The 25,115-nt window shown below is 43.0% G+C and overlaps 1 long non-coding RNA gene across 1 annotated transcript in view; it reads left to right on the forward strand.

Annotated features, from left to right (window-relative positions):
* The first annotated feature begins 17,553 nt into the window (after positions 1 to 17,553).
* Positions 17,554 to 25,115, forward strand: part of LOC125465548 (uncharacterized) — a 73,647-nt gene continuing 66,085 nt past the window's right edge. Inside the window, exons 1-2 of the long non-coding RNA XR_007250275.2 lie at positions 17,554 to 17,693; positions 19,150 to 19,213. This is a non-coding gene — a long non-coding RNA (uncharacterized LOC125465548). The remainder of the gene's footprint in view (positions 17,694 to 19,149; positions 19,214 to 25,115) is intronic.

Below are 25,115 nucleotides of genomic sequence, written 5' to 3' on the forward strand. Positions count from 1 at the left end.
TGCAGCAGGAGTGATTCACACAGTGTGTGCAGCAGGAGTGATACACGCAAGTGTGTGCAGCAGGAGTGATACACCCAGCGTGTGCAGCAGGAGTGATACACCCAAGTGTGTGCAGCAGGAGTGATACATGCAGGTGTGTGCAGAAGTGATACACCCGGTGTGTGCAACAGGAGTGATACACGCAAGTGTGTGCAGCGGGAGTGTTACACCCAGTGTGTGCAGCAGGAGTGATACATGCAAGTGTGTGTAGCAGAAGTGAAACACGCAAGTGTGTGCAGCAAGAGTGATACAGCCAAGTGTGTGCAGCAGGAGTGATACACCCAGTGTGTGCAGAAGGAGTGATACACGCAAGTGTGTGCAGCAGAAGTGATACACCCGGTGTGTGCAGCAGAAGTGATACACCCGGTGTGTGCAGCAGGAGTGATACATGCAAGTGTGTGGAGCAGGAGTGATGCACGCAAGTGTGTGCAGCAGGAGTGATGCACGCAAGTGTGGGCAGCAGGAGTGATACACACAGGTGTGTGCAGCGGGAGTGATACACCCAAGTGTGTGCAGCGGGAGTGATACACCCAGTGTGTGCAGCGGGAGTGATACACGCAAGTGTGTGCAGCAGGAGTGATGCACGCAAGTGTGGGCAGCAGGAGTGATACACACAGGTGTGTGCAGCAGAAGTGATACACCCAGTGTGTGCAGCAGGTGTGATACACCCAAGTGTGTGCAGCAGGAGTGATACATGCAGGTGTGTGCAGACGTGATACACGCGGTGTGTGCAACAGGAGTGATACACGCAAGTGTGTGCAGCGGGAGTGATACATCCAGTGTGTGCAGCAGGAGTGATACATGCAAGTGTGTGTAGCAGAAGTGAAACACGCAAGTGTGTGCAACAAGAGTGATACAGCCAAGTGTGTGCAGCAGGAGTGATACATGCAAGTGTGTTCAGCAGGAGTGATTCACACAGTGTGTGCAGCAGGAGTGATACACGCAAGTGTGTTCAGCAAGAGTGATACACCCAGTGTGTGCAGCTGGAGTGATACACCCAAGTGTGTGCAGCAGGAGTGATACACCCAGTGTGTGCAGCAGGAGTGATACATGCAGGTGTGTGCAGAAGTGATACACCCGGTGTGTGCAACAGGAGTGATACACGCAAGTGTGTGCAGCGGGAGTGTTACACCCAGTGTGTGCAGCAGGAGTGATACATGCAAGTGTGTGGAGCAGAAGTGAAACACGCAAGTGTGTGCAGCAAGAGTGATACAGCCAAGTGTGTGCAGCAGGAGTGATACACCCAGTGTGTGCAGCAGGAGTGATACACCCAGTGTGTGCAGAAGGAGTGATACACGCAAGTGTGTGCAGCAGAAGTGATACACCCGGTGTGTGCAGCAGAAGTGATACACCCAAGTGTGTGCAGCAGGAGTGATGCACGCAAGTGTGTGCAGCAGGAGTGATACACGCAGGTGTGTGCAGCGGGAGTGATACACCCAAGTGTGTGCAGCGGGAGTGATACACCCAGTGTGTGCAGCGGGAGTGATACACGCAAGTGTGTTCAGCAAGAGTGATACACCCAGTGTGTGCAGCTGGAGTGATACACCCAGTGTGAGCAGCAGGAGTGATACATGCAAGTGTGTGTAGCAGAAGTGAAACACGCAAGTGTGTCCAGCAAGAGTGATACACCCAGTGTGTGCAGAAGGAGTGATACACGCAAGTGTGTGCAGCAGAAGTGATACACCCGGTGTGTGCAGCAGGAGTGATGCACGCAAGTGCGTGCAGCAGGAGTGATACACCCAAGTGTGTGCAGCGGGAGAGATACACCCAGTGTGTGCAGCAGGAGTGATCCAAACTGTGTGTGCAGCAGGATTGATACATGCAAGTGTGTGCAGCGGGAGTGATACACCCCAGTGTGTGCAGCAGGAGTGATACTCCCGGTGTGTGCAGCAGGATTGATACACACAAGTGTGTGCAGCAAGAGTGATACACCCAAGTGTGTGCAGTGGGAGTGATACGCCCAGTGTGTGCAGAAGGAGTGATACACGCAAGTGTGTGCAGCAGAAGTGATACACCCAGTGTGCGCAGCAGGATTGATACACGCAAGTGTGTGCAGCAGGAGTGATACACCCAGTATGTGCAGCAGGAGTGATACATGCAAGTGTGTGCAGCAGGAGTGAGACATCCAGTGTGTGCAGCAGGAGTGACTCAGAAGGTGTGTGCAGCAGGAGTGATACACCCAGTGTGTGCAGCAGGAGTGATACACGCAAGTGTGTGCAGCTAGAGTGATACATCCAGTGTCTGCAGCGGGAGTGATGCACCCAAGTGTGTGCAGCAGGAGTGTTACACCCAGTGTGTGCAGCGGGAGTGATACACTCAAATGTGTGCAGCAGGAGTGATACCCCCAGTGTGTGCAGCGGGAGTGATACTTCCAGTGTGTGCAGCAGGAGTGATACACCCAAGTGTGTGCAGGAGGAGTGTTACACCCATGTGTGTGCAGCAGGAGTGTTACACCCAATTGTGTACAGTGGGAGTGATACATCCAGTGTGTGCAGTGGGAATGATACATGCAGGTGTGTGCAGTGGGAATGATACATGCGTGTGTGTGCAGAAGGAGTGATACACCCAAGTGTGTGCAGCGCGAGTGATACACCCAGTGTGTGCAGCGGGAGTGATACACCCAGTGTGTGCAGCGGGAGTGATACACCCATTTTCAGCTTCAGCACAAAAGCTCCGAATGTCAGTGATAAGAATAATATACCCCTGGTTCTGGGATTGGCCACTCATCTGTGTAAAATACAAAGTCCAGTTGAACAGTTCTTGTTAACCCTGGGTCATCTTTTGCATTGACCTTTATGAGCAAATGGATAAGATACCATCCAAAATAGTAATTTAGTTTCTTGTTGTTCTGATGCCCTTTAACAGGACTGGCAGTATAAGAATCTGAGAGTGTTGTGTTAGAGTTTATGTCATTGCCTTTTGGTGCTTGAAAGTGATATAAATGGTTTCCATATTAGAAAAAGGAAAGAAAGCGCTGTGGTGTACACAGAGCAGTATATCATTCTAAACTATCTCAAACTCATTTCATTCAAGGAGTGAGCAGTGCCCCTGACATGACTTTTTCAGTTATCAATTTTAGTTTTAAAGTGTTTATTTCGTACCATGGAGAAAAGTTCCATAAGGGCATCTATGGGCAAATATTTAATTAATCTTTTGAACAAGTGCCTTGACTTTTACTTTTATATCTTGAAACATGTTTTCTGAATTCACCCAGATATGGTTAAAAGTAAAGGTCGAGGCACATGTTAACGCTAAAATCTCATTTGGCTCTTGGGTTCCCGAAGGCCTTTTCACCATACAACAGCTTGAGCGTAATGCTAAAGGTCACTCAGTAATGTACAGACAGCCTGTAAACCAAAGACACTTGCACAGAGACAATCACATTCTATTTTAATCAACACTGGTACCATCCTCAGCTTGAATCTTCCCCCTCTTGCATGGATTAAATAACAAGACTAAACGTTATTCAAACAAAATCTGTTTAACAGCATATTAGTTAATCTTATCTGTTTGCTTGAATTCCTAATTTATTTCCCTGTTGGTTCTTAATACAGCCTCTGTGTGCCTTTATTTTTGTCTTTCCACCAAATGGCTAGGATGATCTTGACCACTGAAGTCTCTATGGCTCTGTCAAGCCCATTCCAATATCTTTTTGGGCAAGCCCTTGGAGTATCCATCACTTACTTGACTTTTCAAAATCAGATGTGCAATTTCTGCTGTTCTTCAGTTAAACATTAATAAAGCTTTTCTCAGTTTTATTTTTACATGCTGGAGGGAGCTGTCGACTATACCATTGCCAGTCAAGAAGGTGGGATGGAAAACCTGCTGGACTTCTCCACCCTTGTCATCAGTGGTGATTCATTATCAGCCATGAGTGTATGTCCTGATGCCAGAATGGTTATACTTTGTTTCTTTGGACTCTGATTTACAGGCATTCTTTAAAGTATGAAGTGCTGGTGTTAGTGTCGCATTTGATCAGCCCTCTGGGGATGGGCTGGGCAGGGGAATGATGGCAAAATTGGAGGATAAAGCCCTCCTGAGAAAATAGCATGGCAGTGAGAAGGCATTGGGCACAAAAACAAAGTTGCTGGAAAAGCTCTGCAGGTCTGGCAGCATCTGTGAAGGAAAAAAACCGAGTTAACGTTTTGTGTCCGGTGACCCTTCCTCGGAACTGGTAGCATTGGGCATCCTGCCCAGCACCCCAATGGACCCACTTGTATAGCCTAATAAGGATGTCATCTTGCCTCTGCTGACATTTTACCAGCTGTTGGAGGGTGGTGGGTTGGCATTGCTGTGTGGGGAAACTGTCTGATCAGAGCATACAGACTCACTGAAGGCTCCAGAAGAAGGAGCCTTTCCTATGGGTGCTCTTTGGCCATTGGAGAGCCCTGCACAGATAGCAAGCTGCCCTCAGTGGATAAATCCTGTCCCTGGAAACACCCTCTGCACCTGGCTGGTTTTGGCAGCTAGAGATGATGCTGGTATTGATTGTACACAACTGGCCGTCAATGCACCCTTATCTTCCAAATGCAGCCCCAGCAGCAGCAATCCTTTATGGTGATTCTGCTGAGACCGATTGAGTCATTGCCCTTTGAAGAAGGGTTTGTGCTCATCCCCAACCACAGCTTTTCCTGATCTTCTTTTGTTTCATTGGAGGAAAAGAGCGATGGATAGCATGAAAAACATGTTGACAAAGTGAAGCTTGATGTCAGTACTGCACGTGTGTCAGGCCAAGCCCTGTCTCCAAATCATGTCACTCAAGCCCACAATGTGTCACTGAGGAAGAGGAGAGAAGTTGGGCACAATGACAGACTTTGAACAAATTCCTTGGAGGACAAATATAGTCTAAGAAGATGCTTAGGTTTTACTCAGAGGTGATAATAATGGATCCAGGTAAAGGTATTTCCATTAAGGAAAGGTTTTAGTGATGGTGTGGCCAACTGTGTCAAAGGCTGAGGGGAATTTGAAGATCATGGGGAGGAACAGCACAACGATGGCCACACTCTCTGTCCCAAGGTGTGCAGGTCAGGTCAGTTGGTCATGCTAAATTGTCAGTGGTGTCCAGGGATGTACAGGTTAGGTGCATTAGTTACAGTAAGTGTGGTGTTAGGGGGGTAGCATGGGATGCTTTTTGAAGGGTCAATGAAGACTCAATGGAATGAATGGCCTCTGTCTGCACTGTAGGGATTCTATGTTTCAGAATGTTGTTGGCACTTTTGCTTTGAGCATTTTAGTGCTGCCCCAGAGGCAAAAACATTGTTGGAGAAATTCAGAGAGTTACAGGAACCACAGGCACAGGTTTGTGAGTCAAGGGGTTTGGAGTTTTGGAAACAGGGTGGTAGTTTGTAAGGACAGGAGATTCACCAGTATTTGTTCTGAAGAAAATATTGAAGCTGGTACTTGAAGAGAAGGAACCAATGAAACTTGTTAACTTATGAAATATTTTAGTCTGTTGTTTTGAAGGTGCCTTTATAAAGCAGTTAAAAAGCAGCCAAAGGAAATACAAATGAGCGTATTTGTGTGTTCATTACTAATATTCTTGCAGCCAATTCCACACAAAGACTTGAGGAATTTCTGACATACCTCCTATCTGGCAGATAACAAGAAGCTCCCTAGAAAGCTCTGTTTTCCATTTGGTACAAAGGAATATTTCTCATGTCTCATGTAAATGTAGATATTGGATGCTCGATATGAGTGTGATTATTTTGGAGAAACTCGGTTACACTAAGAACTGTCCAGGTAGTGCTGTGTGTCATGTTTTAATACAGTGCCCACAAATTGACATTGTATGGTGAAAGTGGACTCCGAATAGTGGTACAGGACAATGCGGATGAGTGTCCTCTTCTGAATGTCCCAAAGATCCTCATAGTATGAAGCTGAAGAAAATGAGTGATCACTGATACCAATAGTGCTGTATGAATGATTTGTTATACTGGCATGGATTAGTATAATACAATACTGACATGCCGTGGTGGCTGACTCTGTTACAGTACATGCCCTGCCAGAGGAAGCATTGAGTGCAATTTGTTCAGCTCCAGTGCCTTCTAAGATTTTGGTTTTCCTTGCATTGCTCCTCTTTCAAGGTGAAATATCCTCCAAGAGCTGCTCTGTTTTTTTTTCACACAGAAAACTGCTGTGTAATATTCACTTCTTTCACTGATGTTCCAAAGTTTGAGACCTTTGCCTTGGTTGCACTTACTAACAGCATGCCTGACCCCTAGTAAAATATTCACACTCTGATTTGACCCCAGATCTGCGGAGTGTTCCAGGGGTTCAACACTAATGAGCTTAAAATGCCTTTGACCAGTTGAATTGACCTTTCTCTTTCTCTTCTGTTCCCTGGCATTTTTTTTGTTGGAAGGTAATAATTGCTTAGATCTGCACTGAATGCAGACAAACCATTGGATATTACATTCTCTCAGCAATGCCACACTTCGTATCACATCCATTGTTTTGCCAATATTGTTTAATACGTGACATTTACCTTAAGATGTGGTTCTGTCCAAGGATCTTAAAACATAACAGTAGCCTCCTGATCTCAAAAAATTATTCAATACCAGGGAAGGAGTTCATGAATAAACCCTTCCTAGGGTGCTCTCTGGGCAAAAACAGAGTCATAAATGGTGGGGAAATTACTTGGAAAATGGAGAGAAAGGGGTATTGCAGGGGACTCTTTAAACCACAAGAATAATCTAAAGGAAATAAAACAGCAACTTAACTTTGATAAGGCAAGTCAGGAAAAAAACTTCCCACTGGCCGAAGGGTCAGGAGCTAAATGAAGTTGGGTGAGAGGAGTAAGATGAAGCTTTCTTTACAGAGAGTTGTTAAGATAGGAGATCTGAAATGATAGGAGAGGATTGAACAGAAAACTTCAAAAGGCAGTCGGATAAAAACATAGAAAGGGGAAAAAAGAACAAGGAAAGTTCAAGGATTGTCACAATTTGGATCACTCTTTCAAAGGGCCAACACAGACACAATGTGCTGACTGGCTTCTTACAGAATCTTTTTTTTAACGATAGAACAGCCCTACAAAAGCAACCTCTTACTGAGTTGTAAGATTCTATGATTCTACCCAGCAATAAAATGGTTATTTTGTGTTAGCTACAAATCAGCCAGGCTCAAACAGTACAGAAAGAACCCTTTTGGCCCATTATCTCCTGGCTGGTCATCAAGCACCTTTCCAGTCCAGTCCCATTCTCCAGCATGTGGCCTGCAGCCTTGTAGGTATTTTTAATCAACCTTTTGAAGCATGATATAATACACCTCTGGAGGAGGTAGGACTTGTATCTGAGTCCTCTGACCTAGAGGTAGGGACATTACCACTGCACTAAAAGAGCTCATGGTTTAATTTGGAACAACCTATAATGATGTATGCTGTGGTGCTAATTATCGTGTATGCTGTGATCATTCCTGCCACTGCCATCATTTCAGGTGGTGAGTTCCAGGCATACAACCAGCTTTTGTGTGAAAACACTCTTCCTTTAATCCTCTCCAAACCCCCAACCTTTATCAAAAATCTAAGCCCTATGGTTATTGATACCTCCACTAACAGGAAAAGTTTCTTTCTATGTACCCTATCTACGCCTATTATAATGTGTACACAACTTTTGTAATACATTAAGCTTCCTACAGCTTTTGGGTTAATTGAGGTTAAGTGATAATGTTCATTGGCTGCATTTCTTCCTGGTCACTACCTGGAGCTTACCACCCAACATACTGCAGTCATCACCACACAATCATTCATGCATCAGTTCTATGTTGTCAAGCCTCAGGTACACGGGATTGTTGATACACAGCAGGAACACCCACTGACAGTGGAAACAAAAGGTGCCAGAAGTCAGAATCAAGTCTTGACAATCAAAGACACAAACAATCAAAGCAGAAAGGAAATGATCAGAAAGTTAAGAATTTCTTCTCAGGAAGTCAGACACTGATTGGAAGCTGAGATAACAAAGTGTGGGGCTGGATGAACACAGCAGGCCAAAGCAGCATCTTAGGAGCACAAAAGCTGACGTTTCAAGCCTAGACCCTTCGTCAGAAAAGAGGGATAGGGAGAGGGTTCTGGAATAAATAGTGAGAGACGGGGAGGCGGATCAAAGATGGAGAGATGAGAAGATAGGTGGATAGGAGACAGACAAGTTAAAGGGGTGGGGATGGAGCCTGTAGAGGTGAGTGTAGGTGGGGAGGTAGGGAGGGGATAGGTCAGTCCGGGGAGGACGGACAGGTCAAGGGGGTGGGATGAGGTTAGTAGGTAGGAAATGGAGGTGCGGCGTGAGGTGGGAGGAGGGGATTGGTGAGAGGAAGAACAGGTTAGGGAGGTGGGGATGATCTGGGCTGGTTTAGGGATGTGGTGGGGGAGGGGAGATTTTGAAGCTTGTGAAATCCACATTGATACCATTGGGCTGCAGGGTTCCCAAGCGGAATATGAGTTGCTGTTCCTGCAACCTTCGGGTGGCATCATTATGGCACTGCAGGAGGCCCAGGATGGACATGTCATTTAAGGAATGGGAGGCGGAGTTAAAATGGTTCGCGGTTGGGAGGTGCAGTTGTTTATTGCAAACCGAGCATAGATGTTCTGCAAAGCGGTCCCCAAGCCTCCACTTGTTATTCCCAATGTAGAGGAAGCCACAACGGGTACAGCGGATGCAGTATATCACATTGGCAGATGTGCAGGTGAACATCTCCTTGATGTGGAAAGTCTTCTTGGGGCCTGGGATGTGGGTGAGGGAGGAGGTGTGGGGGCAAGTGTAGCACTTCCTGCGGTTGCAGAGGAAAACTGCACCTTCCAGTCGTGAACCATTTCAACTCCCCCTCCCATTCCTTAAACGACATGTCCATCCTGGGCCTCCTGCAGTGCCACAACGATGCCATCCGAAGGTTGCAGGAACAGCAACTCATTGTCCGCTTGGGAACCCTGCAGCCCAATGGTATCAATGTGGACTTCACAAGTTTCAAAATCTCCCCTCCCCCCACTGCATCCCAAAACCAGCCCAGCTTGTCCCCGCCACCCTAACCTATTCTTCCACTCACCTACCCCACCTCAAGCCGCACCTCCATTTCCTACCTACTAACCTCATCCCGCCCCCTCGAACTGTCCGTCCTCCCTAGACTGACCTATCCCCTCCCTACCTCCCCACCTACACTCACCTCTACTGCCTCCATCCCCACCCCTTTATCTTGTCTGTCTCCTCTCCATCTATCTTCTCATCTATCCATCTTTGATCCACCTCCCCTTCTTTCCCTATTTATTTCAGAACCCTCTCCCCATCCCCCTTTTTTGATGAAGGGTCTAGGCCCAAAACGTCAGCTTTTGTGCTCCTAAGATGCTGCTTGGCCTGCTGTGTTCAGCCAGCTCCACACTTTGTTATCTCGGATTCTCCAGCATCTGCAGTTCCCATTATCATTGATTGGAAGCTGGTGTTTTGTGATTTATGTCAGTTCGTACCATAACCTAGAGAGGGATCATGTGGAAGAATGGTAGTGTCCCTACCTTTGAGCTATGTGACATGTGTTCAAGCCCCACCTGCTGCAGAGGTGTACAATAACCAGTCTGAACAGGTTGATTAGAAAATATTGTAGCCCATCTTTGCAGAATTTTTACAGTACAGAAGGAGGCCATTTGGCCTACAGTGCCTGTACTGGCTCTAATGCATAGTGCCAATCTCCTGCCCTTTTCCTGTATCCTTGCACACAATTTCTACACAAATAGTCCTTCAGTGCCCTCCTGAACGTTTCAATTGAACCTGCCTCCATCACATTTACGGAATGTCCATTCTGTAACTCAACTATCATTGTGTGAAGAAGCTTTCTTTTCTTACATCACCCTTGCTTCATTTTGTAGAGACCCCCACTTCTTGCCTTTCAGTTTTCTTGTGTTTTGGTTTGGAACTATGAGTTGAGGTTGAGTAGAACTTTGGACAGCAGCTTATTTTAAAGGAGAAGGGAACAAAGACAGATGTTTGTTTTTAGGAACTGGCCTGGAAGATAGTACAACTTAATTGCTGTACTGAGGACACTGTAGATGAGTTAGCACCAAGTTGTAGCCATGGTCAAGGACTGGCACTGGTTGGATGTTGAAAGAGATTGATCTGGTTGTGGAAATTTAAGATTGAATAACTAGTTTTTAGCCTTTACATTGTATTTGCAAATGAATGTGCCCACACTTTCTAATTTGTCAAATGTTGAAATGTGTCAAACACTTCATGCACAAACCATTGATGGTGGTTTCAAGGCACAGTTGGCCATCAGTTACATTGGTCAAAAACTTTTAACATTCTATCATAGATTAATCTGGAAGTTCCACCTGAATTATTGCAGATCCTCCTATGCAAAATCCACAAACCTGACTGCCCCGAATGACCCATTGTCTCTGCCTGCTTCTGCCCCACTGAACTCATCTCCACCTACCTCAACTCTGTTTTTTATCCCTGGTTCCGGAACAGCCCAGCTACATTCGGAACACTATCCATGCCCTCCACCTTCTCCAAGGCTTTCAATTCCTCAGCTCCCAACACCTCATCTTCACAACGGACAATCAGACTCTCTACTCCTGTATCCCCTATGAGGATGTCCTAAAAGCTATTTCTTCCTCTCCCCCAGGTCCAACCAGTCCCCTCCACCAACACTCTCATCTGCTTGACTGCACTTTATCCTCACCCTCAACAAATTTTCCTTTAACTTCTCCCACTTCCTATGAAGCAAAGGGGTGGCTATGGGCACCTGCATGAGTCCAAGCTATGCCTGCCTCTTCATGAATGTGTGGAAGGATCGCTCTGCTGCAATTACATTCGCACTATCCCTTGCCTCTTCCACTGTTACATCAATGAATGTCTCAATGCTGTCTCATGCTCCCATGAGGAGCTCAAACAGTTTAATCACTTCTCCAACACTTTCACCCCAGCCTCAAATTCATCTGGACCATCTCTGACACCTCCCTCCCGTCCCTGGACCTCTCTGTCTCCATCTTCAGCAACTGGCTCAGCACTAGCATCTATTTCAAACTCACCAACTCCCATAGTTACCTTGATTGCACCTTATCTCACCCACCCGCTTGCAAAAATGCGATCTCACACTCCCAATTCCTCTGCCTCTGCTGCTTCTGTTCCCAGGAGTTCCACTCCCGGACATTACAGATGTCCTTCTACTTCAAGGACCATACTGTCTCCTCTCCCATGATTCAAAATGCCTCAACCATATCTCCTGCATTTCCTGTACTTCTGTCCTCAAAACACCTCCCCCCAAAAACAATCAGCCTGGAGGCCCCCTGGTCCTCACATACCACACAACCAACCTCCACCTCCAACACATCACCCTCTAGCACTTTTGCCACCTGCATTCAGACCCCACCACCAGAGATATTCCCTTCCCAACCCCTATCTGCTTTCAGTAGAGACTGCTCTCTCCACGACTCCCTCATCCCCAACAACCCTACCACACCCGGCACCGTTCCCTGCAACTGCAGGAAGTGCTACACCTGCCCCTACACCTCCCCCCTCACCTCCATCCAAGGAACCAATCATTCTGTATCCGACAAGCATTCACCTGCTCATATTCTAACCTGGTCTACTGCATCCGTTGCCCCGGTGTGTTCTCCTCTTCATCGAAGAGACCAAGCACAGACTCCATGACAGATTTGCTGAGCATCTGTGCTCTCTCCTTTCCAATCAACATCACCTTCCAGCTTCCAGCTCTTTCAACTCCCCCACCCACTCCCTTGGCAATATGTCCACCCTGGGCCTTCTCCACTGATACAATGAGGCCACACAAAAATGAAGAACCAGCACCTGATATTCCGTCTCAGGAGCTTACAGTCCAATGATCTCAACGCAGAATTCATTTGCTTCAATATCTCCCTGCCCCCGAATTCGTCCCTTCTTTCCGAACTCCAGCCCTTCCTCTCATCCATGTCTCTTTGACCAGACACAACCTGTCCATCTTCCTTCTCACCTATCCACCCCACCTTTCCCGTCGACCAATCTCCATAACCCCCTAATGACATCCACCTATCACCACCCCATCTACCTTCACCCAGCTCCATTCCCCCCATTTATTTCTGAGCTCCCTTCCCCCTCCCCAGTCCTGATGAAGGGTCTGGACCCAAAACATTGGCTTTCCTGCTCTTCTGATGCTGCCAGACCTGCTATGTTCCTCTAGTTCCATACTGTATTGACTCTGACTTCCAGCACCTGCAGTTCTTGCTATCACCAAGATTCCTACATCATTTAAGAACTAAAGTGATCCTGGTTTTGTCACTGCAACATTTTTCAAAAGCGTATTTTGTTTAATTTGACAAGACAAGTATTATAATGGAATAATCTACTGTTTTCCTCCCTTCCCCATACCTTAGTGATCTACACTGGACCTACTGAGATTAACAAGCAACATGTGAATTGCTGAACTCGACTGGCTACTTTTTCAATTGCAGCTGGCATTGAACAAGTGATGTGCAGGGTATGTACAGGGAATATGTGGGGAAAACTCTTTAGGTACATGCACAGGGTTGGTCAGACCCATGCATCAAACAAGCCACCCGTCACTCCATTAAGGCCGAACAAATTGACCACTCATAAACTCATACAAATAAAGTGGTCTGACCATGTGCAACTGCTTCATTATTGCAGTGGGTAATTTGTACAACTCACTGTCAGCAGAACAATGAGTTGAACAATCTGATATTCATAAGTGACACAGTTTTGCCTGTGTTTGAAGTTGCTCTGTCCCCTACTTTAACACTAATCTGTTCAAACTAGTTAAAACCAGCGATACAACAACGACAGCTTGTGAGTGGTTCTTGCGACATACTGGTAGCGCCCCTATCTCTGAGCCAAGAGGCCCTGGGTTCAAGTCCCAACTGCTCTAGAGACATGTACTAACATCTCTGAAAAAGGCTGATTAGTAAATGTGTTAGATATTGATAGAGATTTTGGGTGAAGAGTGTTTCTGTTTGCCATGAATATTTCAGTCCATATATGTAACTTAGGATGCCTCAACTCCACCCCACCTCTAGAAATAAACGTGCATCATTGGCTGAATTCAATTCAGAATGGCTTGATCCACACATCCTGTTCACAATTTCTGGTAGGCTAGCAATTGGGAACGAGAATCCTTGTTGATCTTCTTCTCAGCCTTGGATGAGCTAACTCAGCATCCATTGTGAATCCCACCTGAGATCTTCTGGCCCAATACCACACACAAATATACTGCATCTCCTCGCTGATTATCCTGCAGTGCTGTGCATTGCTACAGCCTGATGATACAAAACTCATCCTCTGCCTGGATTTTTGAGCACTCACATATTTTGCTTCTGAGTACACTGTCTACATGCTTGGGGCTGACAACAGTAGAACCTTCAACCTGAGCAGATAAGCAGAAACTTGCATTTATAATACTCAATTTTCACCACTATAAAACCAAATGAAATACTTTTTGCCGTAATGTAGGAAACCCAGCAGCTAATTTGTCTCTCAAAACAGCAATGTGGTAATGACCACGAATTTTTTTTTCTCTATGTGATATTGGTTGAGGGATAAATATTGGCCAGGACAGCATCTTCTTGCAAGTCTCACACTGGTTTGTCTCCACCAATAAAGGTAAATGGCGTTCCAAAGAAGAGTCATGGCGTTTGAATCATATCATTAAGTTTTGTTTCTCTCTCCACTAATGCTGCCAGACCTGCTGAGTTTCTCGAGCACTTTCTGTTTCTATTTTAGGCAAATTGGGACTTCGGTTTAATGTCTACACTCAAGGACTAAATCTTAGACAGCACAGTAATCTATAGATACTGCACTGTAGTGGCAGGTGTTACAGCCTGAGAATGTGACTTGAATCTTATGAATTAGAGGTTTGAATGCAACCAACTCAATGTTCCAGTTGTGGCATTTCAAACGCATTAGTGAAGTGAATACTACAGTAGATCAACTGACACCATCATTGCAGCAAACTCAAAGGCTGAACATCACAATTGGAACTTCAGTGAATGACAAGCATCAAGTGGAGGAATGTATCAATGGAAACAAGTGCCAAATTACTGTGATTAATTGGTGCTCATTTTTTGTTTATATTTTAACCTGTTGCAAACTATTGCTTGGTTGATACATGCCAAAGACAGTCACTGAGTTACTGAAGTTCAGAGTTCTGCTACAGCTGGTGCTTTCTGAAATATTGCCTGTTTCACAAATGAAACTGTCTTTATTTTGTCTGATGCATTGCTTGTATCATTTCAGCACATGCAAAATATTTTAATTTATATTTTGCAGGCAATAACGTTTCCCAGTTCCACATTGTAAGGGAAGCTGGATTGTTGAAATGCCTGTTAAGTTTCTTTCACAGAAATAAAGTACTCCTCACGACCACTGGATACCTTAAAGAGTTTTAAAGCCACTGGTGCACTTTTGAAGTGTAGTCAGTGTCTGAATGTAGGAAATGCAACATTCAATTTATATCCAGGAAGTTCAAACATCAGGTGACTGATGGTGAGGTTAACCCCAGGGACACAATGACTCAGGTGAAGGGGCAAGGTTGAGAAGGTAGAACTTCATGGTGACCTAATTTTGTAATGTTGATTGATGGATAAATATTGGCCAGAACACTGGTGCAAACTTTTCCATATTGTGCCATTAGATCTTTCACATCCACTTGAGAGCACAGAAGGGCAGGGGCAGTACAGACATCACCAGCTATGGTTTTGATTCCAACCCAAGCACAGTGGACCCCCTGGAACCTTGAGCCCTGGTCATTGGGTCCTGTTGTACCAAAAGCCCCATTGCTGTCCCAGGCCCTGCAAATAGCACCTCTGTTTTCACCATCTCCTGGAAAAGGCAGTGATTGCCTCCGCCAATGCAGCACTCTGTAATATATTGGAGTGATGTAATATATTTGAGTCCTGGAGTGGGACTTGAAACTTGTGACTCGGAGGTAGGTGGGCAGATACTTGCTGCTTTTCCACCTTGCATTTTTCTGATACAATTTGGCTGTTAGTAGGTTACCTTTGAGTATCTCTGCATTTGGCTTTGGTTGGTTGAAAGTAAACTTGCAACAGGGAGAACTAGCCTGTGCCTATTGACCCTCCATAAAGATGCAGCCCAAGTTAATTGGGAGTGCAGAAAGGAAAGACCTAGCCAAAACCTGGTGAGGAGCAAGATTTGCTGTCAAGCTGTGCTGCAGCAGCTCAAATGACAGGAATTTCTCAGATTCATATCTTTGAGCATACATAATCTTTCCTAAATTAGAATTGTTGTCGACATTTTGAAGAACTGTAAAGTTATTACCATTTATTAATGTTCTGTGCCTAGCAGAATATGAGTTAAGGGTTCTTGTGCTTTTAGTACTGAGATCCAGAGTTTTATTGGGTTGTTTGGAGAAAGTGTCTAGATGGACATTTTTTTTTGTTTTCTGGTCAATAGATAAATTTAAATTGATGCGTAAATATTTAGAATGGTAAAACTTCATATCCACAAAATAACTGAGAAATGTGAACAGTGCTCAAGGGCTTATCCAGCATTGTCATACTGATGAAAGGACAATTATTCCTGAGGTTATTCATACAATCAATTTGTTTAGAATAATTTTCACCTTTGTTCATTGCTTAAAATGCTGCAGCTAACAGAATTCCTGATTGCACCTTAAGCAGGGAGCAGTTGAGATTATCATCCTCTAAGGTTCAGTCGAAATGGGTTCAGATGAGCAGAAGATTGCAAGTTTCTGCTAGTTCAGCACCATTAACGATGGTTTCCTCTTGTGGGCATATATTGAATGAGCAGCTTTGACATGCTCCCTTGATCACCCACAAATGAAGAAATTAGGTCATTTTGAAGTAACCTCTCTTTCTAAGCTGCCTTAAAGCATCAAGATATTAAATATTGTGCTTTATGTGAAGGAGAAAAAAAGGCATTCTACCACCAATTTCACCCTGACGACTAACCTTGAAATACAAAATCATGATATGGAGGGGCAAAAAAAACTAGTAGAACAGTTACATTTGGTTAAATTAATCTTCTTAAGTCACCGGCCACCTGGTGTACCTGCCCTGGTGCAGCTGACACAGCCGGTCATGAGAAACGCAAGATGCTGATAGCCTGAATTCTTATATTTCTGTCAGCTCAACTTCATATTTGACACAAACCAGAAATCAATCTGTGAATTAAGATCAGTGCAGTGTTTTACCATTAATGTAATCTATATTCAAATCAAAGTTATCTTAAGCTGATTTACTTCAGAAACATTGAATGCAGATGATTGAAAGTCTATGGTTGGTCTAGCAATGTTTTCAATTTTGCACTTATTTAACAAAATAAAACTTTGAAATATTTTACATAATAGAAATGCTAGTCATCTAAATTTTCAGGGATGCCAAGGTATATTTGGATCAAAATACAAATTGTAACCCTTTTAGAATTTATATTATCGATGTGTCATTACTTAATTTATTTGGAATTTGTAAAATACAATTTCTTTGGGCGCAACACTAAAGAAACTGGTGTATTAAGGCAAAAGTAATATTAGAAGTTGGCTCTGAACAGGTTAATTAAAGCAATTGCTCCATTCCTACTGCTTCTTGCTGAGAATGGGTATAAGCAGATCAATCTGACGCAGTTTCTGCTTCAAGTACAATGGGAGAAAACCAATAACAGATTTATGTGAACCAGTTTAAAAAGCCTAGTGTGAATAGCACGTAAATTAAATTAGGAAAGCAACAGCATTAGAAAGGCTCCTGTTGTCTCTTAGTTATATAGCCATTGGATTAAGGATGCTTTAAGCACACTGTGTAAGATGTGATTTTATTAGGTTGCTCAGATGCATGAGGCTGACATGTTTATTGTGCAAGGCTCTAGCAATGATGTTCCAAACTGCAAGTGCTCACTTGATATTACGAGTGCAGCCTCTACTGTTATTAAGAGGATTTGAAAAAATCAATTGCTAACAGTAGTAGCATAGTTAAACTATTTTTCACTTATTTTGCTTTGAATTACTAAATGTGCACTGTACCATATTTGTATTAATGGATTGTTGCTATTATTTATTTTGCAGAAATCACCGTTACTTTGTGATATATTTGTATTCAGTTTTTCTGAATAATTGAGAGTAGCCACTTCTCCAAGTCCATTCCAGTATATCTTGTTTAAAGTGCCTGCTTCTAACACTGTCAAATCATCAGTGGGGCACCGCAGTAAAACTGAACAACATTGAGCACAGAGTGGGTCACAATTCATAAGATATACAGTTATACCAGGTGTGGGGGCTGCAAACAGTGCAATAAAGTTTTGTTACTCAACATATGTCGGATAACAAAAATTGATTCCACATTCGGAGCTGTCTGCAGTGATAATATTACTAAGTTATGCCACAATAACTGCTCCTGCAATCACTCTTTTTGATGTCACAATAATCTCTGCAATATCAGTGCAACTCGTTTGTGACATCATGAAACAGTTTAACTGCCTTTATGTTTTAACTGTTTCAATACTCTGATCTGTAACCTTTAGAAATAAGTTGAGTTTATGTTTTCATTCCTGCCTGGATTCTAGCTGCACAGACGTAGAATTTGTACACAAATATGACAATATATGAAGCTCTTACTTTTCAATTTATACAACTTACATCTAGGAAATGGAGACAAGGAGATGGATGTAAACAGATGGATCAGACAATATGCTTCTGTAAGTATTTATGTATATATGCATCTTTACCACTTTGTGCCTGATTCTTTGTATACATTTGTGTTTCTGTCCTTCTTTCTATATTCATTCCACTATCTGAAATGATCCAATATTCATCCAGGCAGTACTTATATGAAAGCTTATGTTAAAAAATAAGTAAAACTTCAGACATTGGTTCAATTCTTATTTTTTGATGCTTTAGAATAAAAAGTGAATAATTAGTACTATTTTCAGGAAAGTGGGAACACTCCAGTGCTACTGTCATGGCTATTCTGTCCATAATAATTGACGTTCTGTGAGTTCAGTCTTTGTATTTGTATTACCCACTGAAAAATTAGTTTAAACTGAAAAATTATTCTGTATCCTGATAAAACACCACTGCCCTGCCTGCAGAGGCTGATGGAATGTTTCTCTTTGTAGGCAGAGATTGGAGCAGCCTGCAATCACACATGAGCAGTTTGTGAGAGCATCTGAATCTTATCCTATCTTTATAAGAAGGCTTTGATTCTAAATCGATAGAGCATGTTAAAAAGATGGAACACCCTATTGCAAATAGAAGTCAAGCCAAATAGCAGAGACGCATTGAAGGGAAAGCAAGCTAATCGCACGAGGGAGTAAGGAAGTGAAGATTATTTGGAAACAGTGAGATGGAGTGGGGTGGGAGGACATATACACCAGCACTAGCCATTTGAGCTGAATGGTCTGTTTCCATGTTGTAAGTTCTGTACATTAATTATGGGTTTGCTAACCTGACAGCTCTTACTCATACATGACCAGCAGGCTGAATTTAAGCTCTTTTGATGATAAGCAGTGTCCCATAGTTCTGATGTGAAGCCACCACTGATACCACAATTTCAACCCAAGGCTAATGAGAGCCAAACATCCTGCCAGTCCCATCACTGAACAATGATTAAATTGCTTCTGGCTGAAGAATAAGAATTGTAGATGCAAATTAAGAAGTAAGAGGAAGAATTACTTCTTTAACAATCAACTATAACTCCTGTTTAATGAATCGGTCAGTCTTGCCTAAAGACCCCATTTGCTACTTTTGTTTGTTCAGTACTTTTTGTCACTGATTCTTTCAAAATTATTCATCTCAATTTTAGTCTATATTTAATAAGACAAGATCTCCTTGGACAGGCTTTGATGTCAGTTATGGTCCACATTGTCACTCTAAACCATAGTGAAATACGAACCTCTGTAAAGGTGTCATTGCCATTAATTTGAATGGGACTAGTTTGCATAATTGAATTAACTTGAACTGGCTCATTTCCAGTCACTTGACATTTGCACTTTATCTTGTGGCTCATTGGTTAGGCTCACTGCTTAGCCTTTGAAACTTTATGTTGTTAATTTCAGTGCTTCAGACTGTGACAAACATTGGAATGTATAGATTTGTGACAGCAATGCTTTTGCTTATTTTCTTCCTATTTTTCAATCTTCCTCTCACTCTTAGGAATCCTTCAACAGGAAAAAAGACATGAGGCGTCTTCCACCCACCAGCTTCAATGTATCCATAAGTAATTATTTTCCTTCTTTCTCCTCTTCCCCTTCCCCAGTGTTAGCTGGAATTCAACGTGATAGGTGATATACCTGCCATCTCAATGCGTGACCTATAGTCAAGTCTTTGATGTTGAGCTTTAAATCATTGTTAGTGGTTCAAGATCTGATTATGCAACTTTGTTCCAATAACATTTTGTTTTAATGCAAAACGTAAGCGCATTTATTGTAAATCTGTCTTTAATCTCCAATGAGTTTCACATTAATTTCAAGCTCTGGAAAAGTAGTTAAGTATTCTGCCAGGTTTATGCTTCTGTGCTCAGTGACAGAGAGTCGGCGTCAGTCACACAAGAGTCATTTAACACTTTGTATCATTAAACATTGACCTTGATCAACATTACTTGCAACATGGAAGCTACTTGGTCCTTGAAATACTTTGAATTCCTTGTGCTAAAGGGCGACAGGCTCCAGTTTGACTGTTTCTCTATCCATAAATGAAGTTTCTTTCTGCCCAGCACCTCCCATTTAGTTCAGTGTGGCAGACAAGTACAAAAATAATCCTATTATTTGAAGTGCATCATTTTGAAAGTACTAATCTGATTGGCATCATTGTATATAGTAAACTGCCAGTTTTATTTTGCCAAGATGTTCGAATCTCGTGGAGTTTAAACATCCCGTTATGGGATGCAACATTGCCCTATCTAATTGTATGACCAAATTCAGATCCAACCCACTGAACCACCATCATAAGGCAAGGAGGGAGATCCCAAATCCTTCCCAGCTGGAGTAGGGTTTGAACTCTACGCTGTCGTCATCATTCTTATTCCAACCCAGACGGTGGAGTTCAAACTGCTGTGGCAAAGTTGCAGTTTGGCAACTACAGATAATGATGGTAGTGGCTCTTCTTGCATGTATTTTGTTTTATTCACTTGCCAGACGTGGGCATTGCTGGCTGGTTAATGTTTACTGCCATCCCTAATTGCCCTTGCGCAGGCAATGGTGAGCTGCCTTCTTGAGCTGCTGCAATCCATACTGCAGGGTGAGATTTAACCAGTCCAGCCACGTTCTGAATGAACTTTCCCTAACCATCAAGTCCTGGAGTGCAATTCAGACCCTGAGCTTCTAGCTCAGAGGCAGAGATATTGACTATTTGCTCCATATCCTCCTGTTATTTTCAGATACATAATCACGATTTTGCTAAACATTTTGTGCTGCTGAAGATATCGCCCCTTCTTCCACAATTTCCTAACATTGGCAGGAATTAATTTTTAACAGAAACACAGCTCTGTTACTGAATAAGCCCTGGTCAGAACCGATAAACCAGGGGAGCACAAAAGCTGAAGTAAGTGGAGATACACAGCGGGTCTGACAGCATCTGTGGGGAGAAGGCAGCGACTTGAAACTTTCGCTCTGTCGTCTCTTCACAGATACTGCCAGACCTGCTGAGTTTCTCTGGCAATTTCTGTTTTTGTTTCAAATTTCCAGCATCCTCAGTACTTTGTTGAATTTTGATCTTGAGTGGGAAGACTCCAAGCCGTTACCTCTCTCGTCCATATATTGGAGGCAAATCTCAGATACGTTCTCCCTCGTTTACACGTGCACTTTGCAGGTTAATTGGCAACGGTGGGTTTGCTGGGGGGGACCGACTGTGTTGATTGCTGGGATCCAGTGTCAGTTTCCTAATCCGAGTCACTGTAATTTACCAACATTCTCAATCAGTCGCTCGGCGTACATTTTCTTTTCCACAGTTAAAATATTAGGTGATACAAATCGGCAATGGCAGCTGCTCAGAGAAGATTTTAATTGAATGATTATTGTATTAAGTGGCGCTTTTTTTAATGAACGTGTGTCTCCAGGAATCCAAAGTGCACTCAATGCTGGGCATCTCATACAAATGGTGGCAGGGTGTATTCGCTGAAACAGACAAATCATGAATAAAACAATGTGGTTTTAATGTGGGCTCCTTTACAGCGTGCGGATCATACTGCTCCCCATACGCATGTAAGAGTTAATCTGGAGGCGTTGGGAATGATCAAGGGGGCTAAACCTGGAAATTAACAGGCAACATATTAATCCTGGGGTTAGATATGAGTTCGGAAATCTGAGTGAATACCTTACCAAGGGATATGCATTTTGCATTCACTATTGTGGAAAAAAAACATTAACTACTGACAATATTATTACCTTCCCCGACTCCCAGGTCAGACAAGAACCATTTCACTGTGTTTTATTTAATCATAAATCCCTGCTCCGTAAAATGAGAAACAAGAGCGATCACTCTTTCGAGCTCCTTCCGCGTGTCTCCCTCAGTTCACCTTCCTGACAGATATGAGCTCGTACATCGCTGCCTGGGTCATGAGCCATCGCTGAGTGGGTCCAGATATTTGAACGCTTCACTGCAGAGAAAACCTGCAAGAAATTAAATTCTTCACTTGGATGGTTAGGGTGACTCGCTTGCTCTGTCGGCTTGTTCTTCATTATTTTTCGGCTGATAACTGACTTGCGAGGATGTCTTGTCTGTTTAATGCCATCGCGGCTGGTTCATAGGAGGAACAGGCTGTCAGTCTCTTTTTTTTATTATTTAGTTTCCCCCCACAATACAAGCCCACCGATTTTCACTCAGCAAATTCATTATATCACAGGAGCCTAAAATAAAACAAGGATGTCCTTATTTATCAAATCTTATAAGGTATTTGCAGGAAATCCCCCAAATTATTTGCAGCACAGTCTTGTAAAATATAATGGTGAATGTAGGCCAGGTTAAAATGTGTCAGGAATCGGGGTTAGGGAATTAACCTTTAACAGGCAAGAATAAGAAGTGATGTTTGCAATAATGATTGGAAATTGTCAGTGTATGAGAATAAAAACAAGGGCCAACATTAACATGCTCGGAATTTTTTTTCACAAAACAGTACTAAATAATATCAAGATGAAATGCAGCCTCTTTCATCGTTAGAATGCTTGGAAATCACATATCAGTCACATTTCTGTTCCGTATTTTCCCCAACATAAAGGCACAGAATTCCTCAAACCAATAGCAAAGATTGAAAAAGCACCAAGTATATCCTGTGAATAGATTATGGCTGGTAATTAGGAGCTTCTCCTTAAAAACTCACCCTTTTAAAATTGAAAATCACATATTTAAATCCTATACATTTAATAATTGCCACCATTGATTGGCATTTAAGAATCAGCATCCAAACAATAGGCAGTTGTCTCTCCCATAGATCTCTGAAATCAAGCATCATATTCTTTTCAGCTCTTAGGGGGTTTTTAAATACATTATTGATTTTTTTTGCAATGGAAGACTACTGCATTACCACCAGGTTGTTTTATTCTTTATCCATATGACATTTAGGTACTTGTGAAAAATTATAGCAATTATAAAATCAGCATTTGACTGGTAAAAAAGTGCAATCAGCTGTCACATTGGAAAGCACTTGTTCTGGAATACTATTAGCTCTGTGAGGCTGTGGCACAGTGCTGAGAGAAAAAAAAGGTTTAACCAAAGGGCAAATGCATGAAATTTACTTGGAAATTGCTATTTATCACCCTGTGACTTCCTATTGTAAAACTGTGCAGACACTTTGTAGATACCGTTGGTACTCCATCTACTCAAATGCACACAGCCTTTCTTGCATTGTAAAACAATGTTGTTTTACAAATCTTCAAAATGAGCATTTCTGATAAATGACGAATGCTTTAAGCAGGGCCAGGACTGCAGTAGCTTCCCACATTATCACATTTTCATGTTTGTAATATTTTGAAGAAGGTGCAAACTTTTAACAGAATGTATGGCACAGTGGGCCAACACAGATGCATTGGGGTGAGGGTGTGTGGCTGGTGTGCTGGGTGCAGTATTTTCACTTAGAGATCCAGCACTGGGGTATTAAGTGAAATGAGCTTGGGCAGTCTTTATCTATGTCCCAATGGACTGGAATCTATGGTGCAAATGGCCCATTATTTGGCACTAATTGGGGTAGGATTGTTCTGAGGGTATACGGATGGCTGTCTTGGGAAATGGAAATGTCAGGCTGGTACAGTAGTTTAAAAGGAAGCATGAGTCTCACCCGGAAACAGTCAATGCTTTCGAACATGCAAACTATGCATTAGAATTACAATTAAAATCATCCTCACGAGGGAAAGTAAAATATGTCAACATTAAACATTGAGATTCAGGACAGAAACTGGCTATTCACAGTTTGGACAAGTCTTGTTGCACCATACTTCACTCACACTGTCAACACACTTTTCTATTCCTGTCTGCTTCATCTACTTATCTAATTTCCTAAAATATACTCTTGTTATTCCCCTCAGCTACTGTATGTCAGGGTGTATAAGTTAACCTCCTTCCTGCAAGGAAATGTTTACACTCATTTTAGGACTCAGCCTCAATTTTCCACTTTGGAAAGGTACATATAGTCACCGTGTGAGATTAAGCAGGTAACACAGGCCATGTTGCCAAAAGGATGTGTGGGAGTTTAAGACATGCCCACGCAGAGCAAACTGCATATGGTGAATGACAAAAAAAACTCCCAAAACGAATGAAATATAAAGTTAGTTTCAAGCTAAGTCATAACATTTGCCAACTTGTCAAATAATTGTGCCATGCAAGGGAATTCAATGTTAGTGAGAAACTGCGGTGAGAATGGAAGAAGGAATACACCCTGACAGTGAGGCCCAAGACAACGTGTATCATGACAACAGGGACCAGCCACTGGCTTGAACTTGAAAAACACATTTTAGAATGGGTAGTCACATTGTCACCTCAGCTGCAATGTGAATGTAGATATGTAAGTGGACCAAATTAATTCCTGAGTCCAGTCAAGTTGATAAGTCTAGTTCATGTCTATTGTTACTCTGAAATTGATGGGGCTACAAGTCGATAAGTCCCTAGCACCTAATAGCACATCTCAGATGTGGCTGTAGAGATAGTCGATGCAATGATGATCATCTATCTGGAGTTTGGAAACTAGAAATGTCACCACACTGTTTAAGGAGGGAGAAAACAGAGCTGTTGGCCTTACATCACCTGCAAGGAAAATATTAGGTTCCATTATATAGGATGTGACAAATGAGCATTTGGATGGTAACAACCTAATTGTTCACAGTCAACATGGGCTTGCGAATGGGAAATCATGTCTAACAAATGTGTGAGAGCTGTTTTGAATCAGTGGACATGGTATACATGGGATTTCAGATGACTTTTGATAAGGTCCCCCACAAGAGTTTGATTAGCAAAGTTGAAGCATATGGGATACGAGGCAATGTCCTGTCACAGATTAATTATTGACTAATGGACGGTGAGCAGAGAGTACAAATAAATAAGTCATTGGCAAGCTGTGACTAGTGGACTATCCCAGCTGTTCACAGTATATATCGATGATTTGGATGTGGGAATGAAATATATTTCAAATGTGCAGATGATGCAAAGCTAAGTGGAAGGTGAGTTGCCAGGGAGTTGTCAAATGACTTCCCAAGGATTTGGACAAGCTCAATGAGTGGGCAACAGCAAGACAGATGGAATAGAAAGGGAAAACTGTGAGATTATCCATTTTGGTAGGAAGAACAGATGTGCAGAGTTTTTCTTAAAGGTAAGAGATTGGCAAGTGTAGATCATAGAATCCCTACAGTGTGGAAACAGGCCAATTGGTTCAATAAATCCCTCTGAAGAGCATCCCATCCAGACCCATCCCACTACCCTTTCACTGTAAACCCTGTATTTCCCATGGCTAATCCACCTAACTTCCATATCTCTGGACACTATGGGGCAGTTTAGCATGGCCAATCCAACTAACCTGCACATCTTTGGACTGGGGGAGAAAAACGGAGCATGCTATGGGAACCCGTGCAGACACGGGGAGAATGTGCAAACTCCATGCGGACAGTCGCCTGAGTGTGGCATCGAACCCGGGTCCCTGG

The sequence above is a fragment of the Stegostoma tigrinum genome, chromosome 29, assembly GCF_030684315.1.
Source record: "Stegostoma tigrinum isolate sSteTig4 chromosome 29, sSteTig4.hap1, whole genome shotgun sequence".
NCBI classification, from domain to species: domain Eukaryota; kingdom Metazoa; phylum Chordata; class Chondrichthyes; order Orectolobiformes; family Stegostomatidae; genus Stegostoma; species Stegostoma tigrinum.